The following is a 12,103-nucleotide window of genomic DNA, read 5'->3' as shown; positions in this document are numbered from 1 at the left end:
GGCACTTGGGCAGTCACTCGAGCATCTTTAAAAGCTGCTGTTGTTGCCGTCTGCAGCATCTGGTCACCCGGCCTACTAGCAGCATCACTGGGGCCTGTTCTGCAGGTCCAAAATACCATCCATACCGTTCAATATCTGTAAGGAATTGAGAGAGGGTGTTAGACTGACAAACAGTGGTGGCTCCCACCAGGGAATTTCCCCTGTGCTCCCCCCCCCCCCCCCCCCCCCCAAGCCCAGAACACCCTACCCACACACTCCCGGTCGCAGCAGGTCTCCCCTCACCAGAACCCAGACCCGATAGCAGAACATAACGTCACCTGGACCGGGTGCTGGTCCCCTCCTTGTTGCACTCACCCACCCTCCAGCATGGACATGTTCCTGGTGCATGACTCCCACATGATACATGTCCCGCCCACGCACGGGAATCCACTTGAGATCTGCAAAATGCCCACTTACCCATGATAGCGAATTGAGCAACAGCCTTCAGCTGCCTGGCCAGAGGCCTCAGCTTTTGGTGGTGGTTACGGGTGGTTGGTGGGGCTGATGGAAAGGACAGCCCTTGATGGGCCAAGTGGCCCAATTCTGTCCCTACATGTCTTATGGAAACAGTAACAGTCACACACACACACCCCCACCCCCCCCCCCCCCCCAACCGGCAGAAAAGGAGCTCCAGCGAGCAACGCAGACGACCGAAAAGGGGCACACCAACATACGGCACAGTGAGAGAGCGAGAGCGAGGAAAACTCCCCCTCTCCCACAAAGAGGCCACAATGCAGCTCAAAACATTGAGCCATGAAACAAGCCACCGGAAAGCCAGCATATAGCCAATTTTCCCCTCATCACCCCCCCTCCTCCGCCAGGTGACCGAAGAGGGAGAGATCTCCCCTTACAGCATGTGTACAGTCTATCAACATCAAAATATAGAAACAGTATGGTCAAACAGTAACTTGCCAAAAGCATCCACTAAATACTTTTTTGTACCACTAGTATACGTACACAATCACCCCCTGTCCAATACCGGCCCCACAATGGCAGAAAGGTGCCCACCGAGGTCAGGCAACCAACACAGACCACCGGAAAGGGGACACCAATGCTGCTCCCCTTTGACAGTAGCTTCACATCAGAGGAAAGGTTCCCCCACGAGGACCACAGACCACTAAAAAGAGACACGCCACCTCAGAGCACAGCGTTAGGGAGAGAGAGAGGAAAGAAATCCTCCCCTCCCACGAAGGAGTTCCCAGTTAAATCCATCACAATAGTTTCAGGCTGCGAGCCACGAAGCTGGCAAACAGCCACTCACAAAGCCAGCAAATGGCCGCTTCGCTCACCCCACTCCGGGCCCGGTAGCCTCACATCGCAAGAAAGGCACCCAAGCGAGCAGCACAAACCACCAGAAAGATGCACACCAGGGCGTGGCAGAGGAGAGAGGGGATTTCCTCCATTAGTAAGCCTGTTCGGGGAGGCCGTAAAAACCTGTAAAAGTCTAACAGGACTAGGCAGGGTAGATGCGAGAAGGATGACCGTTATGATGGGGGTGTTCAGAACCAGGGGTCACAGGGCTAGACCATTTAGGACAGAGATAAAGAGAATTTTTTTCACCCAGATTGTGATGAGCCTGTGGAATTTGTTATCACAGTAATTAGTTGAGGCCGAAACATTGTATGTTTTCAAGAAGCAGTTAGATATAGCACTTCGGGCAAAGGGAATCAAAGGATATGGGGGGGGGAAAGCGTGACTAGGCTATTGAGTTGGATGATCAGCCATGATGATAACAAATGGCGGAGCCGTCTCCAGGGGCTGAATGGCCTCCTGCTTCTATTTTTCTACGCAATTAGGGATGAGCAACAAATACTGGTCTTGTCAGTACTGTCCACATCCCGTGAAATGATTAAAAAAAAGTTAAATCCTAATATGATTCTGTTTGAATTTAGTCCCCTCAAACCAGGTTTTGTGGGTTGCATCTCAAAAGTTAATGTGGTATGTCTGAACAAAAACAAAAGTCATAGGGCACCACTGAAAAAACATGGCTCGCTCCCTGGGACTGGCATTGCCTCTGCGCACGTGCAGGAAGTGCTTCCTGTAGTGTTGCGGCGCGGTGATTGTTTCCCTCCCCGCCCACACACACATTGGAGGGTGGAGTGAGCACAAGGGGAGGGGGGGGGGGGGTGGTGAGCACGAGGGGGGGTGGGTGGGTGGGTGGGTGGTGAGCACGAGGGGGGGTGGGTGGGTGGGTGGGTGGGTGGTGAGCACGAGGGGGGGTGGGTGGGTGGGTGGGTGGGTGGTGAGCACGAGGGGGGGTGGGTGGGTGGGTGGGTGGAGTGAGCATGAGGGGGGGTGGGTGGGTGGGTGGGTGGAGTGAGCACGAGGGGGGTGGGTGGAGTGAGCACGAGGGGGGGTGGGTGGGTGGAGTGAGCACGAGGGGGGGTGGGTGGGTGGGTGGAGTGAGCACGAGGGGGGGTGGGTGGGTGGGTGGAGTGAGCACGAGGGGGGGTGGGTGGGTAGGTGGGTGGGTGGAGTGAGCACGAGGGGGGGTGGGTGGGTGGGTGGAGAGAGCACGAGGGGGGGTGGGTGGGTGGGTGGAGTGAGCACGAGGGGGGGTGGGTGGGTGGGTGGAGTGAGCACGAGGGGGGGTGGGTGGGTGGGGGTGGGTGTGGAGTGAGCACGAGGGGGGTGGGTGGGTGGTGGAGTGAGCACGAGGGGGGGGTGGGTGGGTGGGTGGAGTGAGCACGAGGGGGGGTGGGTGGGTGGGTGGAGTGAGCACGAGGGGGGGTGGGTGGGTGGTGGAGTGAGCACGAGGGGGGGGTGGGTGGGTGGGTGGAGTGAGCACGAGGGGGGGTGGGTGGGTGGGTGGGTGGAGTGAGCACGAGGGGGGGTGGGTGGAGTGAGCACGAGGGGGGTGGGTGGAGTGAGCACGAGGGGGGGTGGGGTGGGGTGGGTGGAGTGAGCACGAGGGGGGGTGGGTGGGTGGGTGGAGTGAGCACGAGGGGGGGTGGGTGGGTGGGTGGAGTGAGCACGAGGGGGGGTGGGTGGGGTGAGCACGAGGGGGGGTGGGTGGGTGGGTGGTGGAGTGAGCACGAGGGGGGGTGGGTGGGTGGGTGGGTGGAGTGAGCACGAGGGGGGGTGGGTGGGTGGGTGGAGTGAGCACGAGGGGGGGTGGGTGGGCGGGTGGAGTGAGCACGAGGGGGGAGTGGGTGGGCGGGTGGCGTGAGCACGAGGGGGGAGTGGGTGGGCGGGTGGAGTGAGCACGAGGGGGGGTGGGTGGGCGGGTGGAGTGAGCACGAGGGGGGGTGGGTGGGCGGGTGGAGTGAGCACGAGGGGGGGTGGGTGGGCGGCGTGGAGTGAGCACGAGGGGGGGTGGGTGGGCGGGTGGAGTGAGCACGAGGGGGGGTGGGTGTGGCGGGTGGAGTGAGCACGAGGGGGGGGTGGGTGGGCGGGTGGAGTGAGCACGAGGGGGGGTGGGTGGGCGGGTGGAGTGAGCACGAGGGGGGGGTGGTTGGGCGGGTGAGTGAGCACGGGGGGGGTGGGTGGGCGGGTGGAGTGAGCACGAGGGGGGGTGGGGGGCGGGTGGAGTGAGCACGAGGGGGGGTGGGTGGGCGGGTGGAGTGAGCACGAGGGGGGGTGGGTGGGCGGGTGGAGTGAGCACGAGGGGGGGTGGGTGGGCGGGTGGAGTGAGCACGGGGGGGGTGGGTGGGCGGGTGGAGTGAGCACGAGGGGGTGGGTGGGGTGTGGAGTGAGCACGAGGGGGGGTGTGGTGGCGGGTGGAGTGAGCACGAGGGGGGTGGGTGGGTGGAGTGAGCACGAGGGGGGGTGGTGTGTGTGGAGTGAGCACGAGGGGGGTGGGTGGGCGGGTGGAGTGAGCACGAGGGGGGGTGGGTGGGCGGGTGGAGTGAGCACGATGGGGGGGTGGTGGTGTGGAGTGAGCACGAGGGGGGGTGGGTGGGCGGGTGGAGTGAGCACGAGGGGGGGTGTGGTGGGCGGGTGGAGTGAGCACGAGGGGGGTGGTGGGGGTGGAGTGAGCACGAGGGGGGGTGGTGGGGGGTGGAGTGAGCACGAGGGGGGTAGGTGGGTGGGCGTGGAGTGAGCACGAGGGGGGTGGGTGGGTGGAGTGAGCACGAGGGGGGGGGTGGGCGGGTGGAGTGAGCACGAGGGGGGGTGGGTGGGGGTGGAGTGAGCACGAGGGGGTGGGTGGGCGGGTGGAGTGAGCACGAGGGGGGGTGGGTGGGCGGGTGAGTGACCAGGGGGGTGGGTGTGTGGGTGGAGTGAGCACGAGGGGGTGGGTGGGTAGGGGTGGGTGGAGTGAGCACGAGGGGGGGTGGGTGGGTGGAGAGAGCACGAGGGGGGGTGGGTGGGTAGTTGGGTGGGGTGGAGTGAGCACGAGGGGGGGGTGGTTGTTGGGTGGTGAGCACGAGGGTGGGGTGGGTGGTAGGTGGGTGGGTTAGTGAGCACGAGGGGGTGGGTGGGTGGGTGGAGAGAGCACGAGGGGGGGTGGGTGGGTGGGGAGTGAGCACGAGGGGGGTGGGTGGGTGGGTGGAGTTAGCACGGGGGGTGGTGTGGGTGGTGGTGGGTGGGTGGAGTGAGCACGAGGGGGGGTGGGTGGGTGGTGGAGTGAGCACGAGGGGTGGGTGGGTGGGTCGAGTGAGCCACGCGGGGGGTGGGTGTGGGTGGTGAGCACGAGGGGGGTGGGTGGTGTGGGGAGTGAGCACGATGGGGTGGTGGGTGGGTGTTGGGTGGAGTGGCACGAGGGGGGTGGGTGAGTGAGCACAGGGGGGGTGGGTGGAGTGAGCACGAGGGGGGTGGTTGGGTGGAGTGAGCACGAGGGGGGGTGGGTGGGTGGGTGGAGTGAGCACGAGGGGGGGTGGGTGGGTGGGTGGAGTGACCCGGGGGGGGGTGGGGTGAGCACGAGGGGGGGTGGTGGGTGGGTGGGTGGAGTGAGCACGGGGGGGTGGGTGGTGGTGGGTGGAGTGAGTCACGAGGGGGGGGGTGGGTGGGTGGAGTGAGCACATGGGGGGGTGGGTGGGCGGGTGGAGTGAGCACTGAGGGGGAGTGGTGGCGGTGGAGTGAGCACGAGGGGGGGTGGGGGGAGTGAGCACGAGGGGGGGAGTGAGCACGAGGAGGTGGTGGGGGGAGTGAGCACGAGGGAGGGGTGGGGGGGACTGAGCGGGAGGGGTGGGGGGGACTGAGCGGGGGGAGGGGTGGGGGACTGAGCGGGAGGGGTGGGGGGGACTGAGCACGAGGGGGGGGCTGCGGGGGAGTGAGTACGAGGGGGGTGGGGGGGAGTGAGCACGAGGGGGGAGGGAGCACGAGGGGGGAGGGAGCACGAGGGGGGAGGAGCACGAGGGGGGAGGGAGCACGAGGGGGGAGGGAGCACGAGGGGGGGGAGAGAGCACGAGGGGGGGGGAGAGAGCACGAGGGGGGGGAGAGAGCACGAGGGGGGGGGGAGAGAGCACGAGGGGGGGAGGGAGCACGAGGGGGGGAGAGAGCACGAGGGGGGGAGGGAGCACGAGGGGGGGGAGAGAGCACGAGGGGGGGGAGAGAGCACGAGGGGGGGGGAGCACGAGGGGGGGAGGGAGCACGAGGGGGGGAGGGAGCAGACGAGGGGGGAGGGAGCACGAGGGGGGAGGGAGCAACGAGGGGGGAGGGAGCCGAGGGGGGGGGGGGGGGGGAGGAGCACGAGGGGGGGGGGTGGGGGGGAGTGAGCACGGGGGGGGAGTGAACACGAGGGGGGGTGGGGGGGGGGAGTGAGCACGAGGGGGGGGGAGAGAGCACGAGGGGGGGGGGAGAGAGCACGAGGGGGGGGGGGAGAGCACGAGGGGGGGGAGAGAGCACGAGGGGGGGGGGGGGGAGTGAGCCGAGGGGGGTGGGGGGGAGTGAGCACGAGGGGGGTGGGGGGGAGTGAGCACGGGGGGGGGTGGGGAGGAGTGAGCACGAGGGGGGGTGGGGGGGAGTGAGCACGAGGGGGGGGGGGGGGAGTGAGCACGAGGGGGGGGGGGGGGGAGTGAGCACGGGGGGGGGGGGGGGGAGGGAGCAGGGGGGGGGTGGGGGGGGAGTGAGCACGAGGGGGGTGGGGGGGAGTGAGCACGAGGGGGTGGGGGGGAGTAGTGAGCAGGAGGTTGGGGGGGGAGTGAGCACGAGGGGTGTGGGGGGGAGTGAGCACGAGGGGTGTGGGGGGGGAGTGAGCACGAGGGGGGTGGGGGGGAGTGAGCACGAGGGGGGGGGGGGGAGTGAGCACGAGGGGGGGGGGGGAGAGTGAGCACGAGGGGGGGGGGGGGGGAGTGAGCACGAGGGGGGGTGGGGGAGAGTGAGCACGAGGGGGGGTGGGGGGGAGTGAGCACGAGGGGCCTTACGGTAGCATGGTGGTTAGCATCAATGCTTCACAGCTCCAGGGTCCCAGGTTCGATTCCCGGCTGGGTCACTGTCTGTGTGGAGTCTGCACGTCCTCCCCGTGTGTGCGTGGGTTTCCGGGTGCTCCGGTTTCCTCCCACAGTCCAAAGATGTGCGGGTTAGGTGGATGGCCATGATAAATTGCCCGTGGTAAGGTTAATGGGGGGATTGGGGTTAGGGATAGGGTTACGTGGGTTAATTAGGGTGATCATTGCTCGGCACAACATCGAGGGCCGAAGGGCCTGTTCTGTGCTGTACTGTTCTATGTTCTGAGGGGGTGGGGGGAGTGAGCACGAGGGGGGTGGGGGGGGTGAGCACAGGGGGGGTGGGGGGGAGTGAGACAGGGGGGTGGGGGGGAGTGAGCACGGGGTGGGGTGGGGGGGGGGTGAGCACGGGGTGGGGTGGGGGGGAGTGAGCACGGGGTGGGGTGGGGGGGAGTGAGCACGGGGGGGGGGGGGGAGTGAGCACGGGGGGAGTGAGCACGAGGGGGTGGGGGAGTGAGCACGAGGGGGGTGGGGGAGTGAGCACGAGGGGGGTGGGGGAGTGAGCACGAGGGGGGTGGGGGGAGTGAGCACGAGGGGGGTGGGGGGAGTGAGCACGAGGGGGGTGTGGGGGGGAGTGAGCACGAGGGGGGTGGGTGGGGGGGAGTGAGCACGAGGGGGGGTGGGGGGAGTGAACACGAGGGGGGATGGTGGAGTGAGCACGTGGGGGGGGGGGAGTGAGCACGTGGGGGGGGGGGGAGTGAGAAGTGGGGGAGGGGGGGAGGGAGCACGTGGGGGGAGGGGGGAGTGAGCACGTGGGGGGAGGGGGAGTGAGCACATGGGGGGAGGGGCGTAGGGGTGGGGCGTGGGGGGAGTGAGCACGTGGGGGGAGGGGGGAGTGAACACGAGGGGGTGGGGGGAGTGAGCACGAGGGGGGTAGGGGGAGTGAACACGAGGGGGGATGGTGGAGTGAGCACGTGGGGGGAGGGGGAGTGAGCACGTGGGGGGGTGGGGGAGTGAGCACGTGGGGGGAGGGGGGAGTGAGCACGTGGGGGGAGGGGGGAGTGAGCACGTGGGGGGAGGGGGGAGTGAGCACGTGGGGGGAGGGGGCAGAGAGCAGCCACAACACTGCTCACTTCATCCGGCGCCGGGAGACACTACAAGGGCGCCGGCGGCTTTGGACCTCAGCCCCGAGCGAAGGGAGCAGGTTGTTATTTGCAAGTATTTAAAACATATAGTCCGCTGGCAAGAAATACAGAACTTTGCGCAATTTTGGGAATGGGCTGAAGTTTGAATTTAAACCTTATTGCTTTTTTAAATGCTTCGTTTTGGAGCAAGTGGGATTTGACGGTGTGTTTTTGTTGCTGGCCGCCACAGCACGTGCTCGCCACCCCCACCCCACAAGCCTGGGCACAGGTTGATAACATGGTGTTTGTGAGAGGGTGATGGTGAGACTGAGATAGACAAGGGCTCTTGTCGTGGCCGTGCCTCTCCCGGGAACAACGCCAGTCAAATCGCTGCAGTTCGCTTCAGATATTAGTCAGGTGTGGGAAAGAGCAGAGGGAGGAGGCCAGTTCTGGGGCCTTTGTCAATGGGCTGTTTGCTGAGTGGGGCAGGCAGGCGGGGTGTGGGTCTGATGGGCCTCCAGGCCACGGCCTGTTCCTCTTATTCTCTTCAGCAGTCAAGGGCATTCAGCCTCTTATTCTCTAGGCGGAGGTTAAGCATTACTCGCAGTCCCCTATTGGTTTCCAAGTTCCGCATCTTAGGAGAAACTGTGCAAGTGGACCACAGGCATCTGGTTGTGTCAGCCGTTGCAGATAGCCTTCACTCTCGCGTAGCTATTCCCTGCAAGCTTTTGGCTGGTTCCTGAAACGGCAGGATTGGGCGTGGACCTTGTTTCGTGGACTGCTGCTCTGGGCGGCTGAATGCAAGAGTGAGATCCAAATATGCATTTGAGTATTTGGAATGTGAATTAGTCCTTATAACCCTAAAAGTGGCAGGTTTCTGACCTTGATTGGGTTATTGAGATGTGCAGTCACCGTGATTGAAGGAAGGGAGTTAATGGGGGTGGTTGGAGGAACTGGAACAGGTTTGAGAGAAGTGTTTCTTCAGTTCAGTTTTGTGTTAAAAACATGTGTTTTCCCATTTGCTTAGCGCCATCACCAATTTGAGTTTTTAATATATTTTTTCAGTACTGTGTTAATATGTAGCATGACACTGTTCTGATTACTGGGGTCTTAATGTAATCTTTGAGTGAAACTAAGAAAAATAAGAGACTGAACATTTCATGAGGGGTGAGTGATCGCGAACAGTTTCTTTTAAGGGTATGTATCACCACACTATTTGGGTGGAATTGAGTTTTCTTTGATTCCAGTTATTCCATCAGTGGCCTTTTTATGAATACTTTTGTTTAAATTCAAATTGTTTGCAGTTTTTTTGGACAAGACCTTTCTAATGGTGTGTTGGTGACACAATAGGTTCCAATCAGGCTGTATATTGCAATTTATCGGCTCTGATTCAAATCTACTTTGGCATGAGGGAGCTCTTCACCTATGCTTGACGCCTACATAAACCTCTCCATATAACACTTTCAAAACATTTGTTTAATGGTTGCTGGGAATTTCAACCCCATGAGTACATACAAAGTCCTTGGGTAATTTGAAAAGATATTCAGGGTCTCAGCCCTGGATATTTTTTGACCTGGTTTGACTCGGCACAGAACATGGCTATATGGCAACTTCAGCATTGCAGTGAATCAGTATTTGCTAATTAATGACTTTGAATAAAACACTTCAAGATATCCAGTATGACAAACAAAAGTGTGTTTTCCACCTTTTTAAAAAAAGTTTGAGATTCTTGATCTGAAGTTGATGTTGTGAGGAAGTGCCAAGCACTGTAGTTAGGTATTCCTCACAAAGAAGAGGGAACTAGTCCCTCTTGTGCATCTCCTGATACTGTACCTTTTGAGTGGTGTTGACATAATTCTTCAACTATCATTTTGACTTGAGTAAGTCTAGTTGATGCAGAAAGCTTCGGGTGATAAATATCTTCATGTATTCCTATAATACTTTTCCATCTGTTTTTTCCAGCAAATTGTCAAGATGGATGACAGAAAGGAAGTGAATGCTTCTGAAGGAATAGGTGCATATGTTATGATTTAAAAAAAACTTATTTATACATTGATTCTGTGATTTCCTATGTTTCCAAAGTGGTAACAAATTCTATATGATTATTACATCATTTAGCAGAGGCAAGTGGGAGAGGAGAACAATGGCAAGAGTCATTGTTGGGTTATGCCCATACATTTCCTTGTCTAGTATTAGCAAATGTCTGGAAGTAAGTCAATTGCCAACTTTATTGAACACTGACTGCATATTTTGTAGAAACTGAGGAGTGCACTACACTGAGAAAGAAGAATTTCACATTCTCAAAAAAAGTAGTCAAACCATACATGTTAAATAAATGTATATACTGTTACACATGAATGCTTAGTTATCACTGTGTATTCTAGTTTTAAAGGGGCATTTACTTGGGTTGTAGATGCTGGACTAGTGCTACTTCCACACTCTTATCCTGCATTTTTGTTCCTGGAAATGCATCCAGCTGGTAGAATTGGAAATTACAGTAGCAGCAGGGCAAGTGCACTCTTTTAAATCAGCTAAATTGTGTGCCTTGCGTAATGTAATCATTTGAATGTGTATAACTTTCATTCCATTCATTTTGCTTGTCATTATTATTGGCTTAATTAAAGAGGGAAGATTTTAAAATTTATTTTAAGTTGCTAATTGTTTATTAGAATCATTGGATACTCTTTTCCTATTTAGAGCAAACACTTGCAAATCAACGTGTGGTTTGGAGCCATTGGGGCTCCACCATGGAGCGACCATATGGTGGGGGCATGCAAAATTTATACACATAGGCACTGGTAGGCACCTAATTATAGGATGCCTGGACTCACTATATACATGGACTTTAAGCTCTAATGCAGTGTTCTTCAAACTTTTCTTCCGGGGACCCATTTTTACCAACTGGCCAAGCTTCGGGACCCAACCCGTCTGACCCACGCCGGCTGACCTGCGCGACCCACCATTTTCTCTTGCCTTGTTTGCTGCTGACAAAAATGGAGGAAATGGTTTTGCGTCCCTTTGGCCCTCGTACACGCTCCTCCAATGGAACTTGTTGGATGAAGGTGAAGCCTTCTGGTGTCGGAAAGTATGGAGTCTCCATCTGTCCAAAGTTCTGAATTTTTTTCCTGTTAACATTTTATCAAATAACGCCCCCCCCCCCCACCTCGAACTTGTAAAAAACATAAAAAATGAAATGAGTAAAATAAATGAAAAAAATACAAATTAAATGAATAAAATAGATGAATAAAAACCACTATAGAACTTGTGAAACAAAAAGATGCAACCCGTTAAAAAAAAAAAGTGGCTGCACTGCGCATGCACGGCGATCACCATGCGCAATACGGGCAAATTTTTTTTAACATGTTTGCGGCCGTTTGCAGCTGGCGTTATGAAAAGCCGGCTGCTGCGCGGGTATTTGCGCGATTGGGAGCGCCGCGGACAATGGCTCCGCGACCCTCCCGACACCCGCTTGCGACCCACCGACTTTGAAGAACACTGCTCTAATGGGTAATTTCATTTGCTGCTGTTCCTGCTTTCTGCTCTGCAGAAGTATTTGTTTTATCGGCTCATGACCACATACCTGATTACTGTTGGCCAATAAAAATGAAACTCTTAGCCAACAACTACTGAACTAAAATGATGCAGCAAATCACCTGAAACATATTGTCTTGCTCTTTGCAGTGTCTCTTTACCTTCCTGTCCATTTTCTGGTTTAATTTCATATGTTGTTTAGTTAATTTTCTATTGCAAATAGCATATCAGAATTAAGAGGTATTCTGTCCCTCCACTAAGAGAAAAATGATTGAATTATACAGAACGTTTTGTGGATAGAATGTTAATTTTCAGGTTGTGGAATTTTTTTTTAGCAATTCAGATACTTCTTGTGGCCATTGATTCTGACATATTCAGGAGGATTTCAAAGAATGGAATTTGCTTGAATTTCCATTTCATAAACAGAACAGTTGTAGATCTTACTTGTGCTGTCTAGATAAAGCATCTCCAGTTGTGTCATTTACTGAGAAGGGGACCATTTCCTCCTTTTTAATTCCATGGATGTGAAATACTAAATGTCAAGTGGGATGGGGAATGCAGTGCCACAAACTGCTTATCCATTTTCACACTGTCACTGAATTTCTTCACTTAAGTCATTGAAGTGACAGTATTGAATACTGTTGGGACAAATATGGTCAACACTAGAGTGGGGTTTTTGTTCATCTATTGATCTTACATGAGTATCAAAAGCCACTTACTAAAATAACACTAGATTTTTTTTTCTGATTTCCATTGCAGCTGTCATTGTTGCCTGAGTGGGCTGCGAAAATGTTTTGCTCAAGATGTTGTGAATCTTTGATTTTCTGTACCCCAGAGAGCTGTGGATGCTCGCCAAAAATTATCCCCAGCTGTTTAGATTCCCCCCCCCCATCTCCCCACACGTGAATATCTAAGGTTGCAATGCATATTTCCCCACACCCCGGGCCCTAACTGATGTACTGCACTAACCAATTTTTTCTTGAGAGCAGTCGCCGCTGGCGTAATTCCTCCGATTGAAAACTGTCACATTTTGCCCAACATCTGCCTTCCTCATGCTCTGTTGTGAAAGCAAAAAGCAGCTAA

The 12,103-nt window shown here is 57.3% G+C and overlaps 1 protein-coding gene across 2 annotated transcripts in view; it reads left to right on the top strand.

The window, feature by feature from the left end:
- Positions 1–7,551: 7,551 nt before the first annotated feature.
- LOC119966131 (serine/threonine-protein kinase 31-like) overlaps positions 7,552–12,103 on the top strand; it is a 163,877-nt gene continuing 159,325 nt past the window's right edge. For both annotated transcript variants that reach the window (XM_038797392.1, XM_038797390.1), the window contains exon 1: positions 7,552–7,569. The gene's annotated coding sequence lies outside the window, so the exon portion shown is untranslated. The remainder of the gene's footprint in view (positions 7,570–12,103) is intronic.

The sequence above is a fragment of the Scyliorhinus canicula genome, chromosome 5 (assembly GCF_902713615.1).
Source record: "Scyliorhinus canicula chromosome 5, sScyCan1.1, whole genome shotgun sequence".
NCBI classification, from domain to species: Eukaryota; Metazoa; Chordata; class Chondrichthyes; order Carcharhiniformes; family Scyliorhinidae; genus Scyliorhinus; species Scyliorhinus canicula.
Note: the sequence above shows the minus strand (reverse complement) of the source record. Positions and strands in the feature narration are given on the sequence as shown.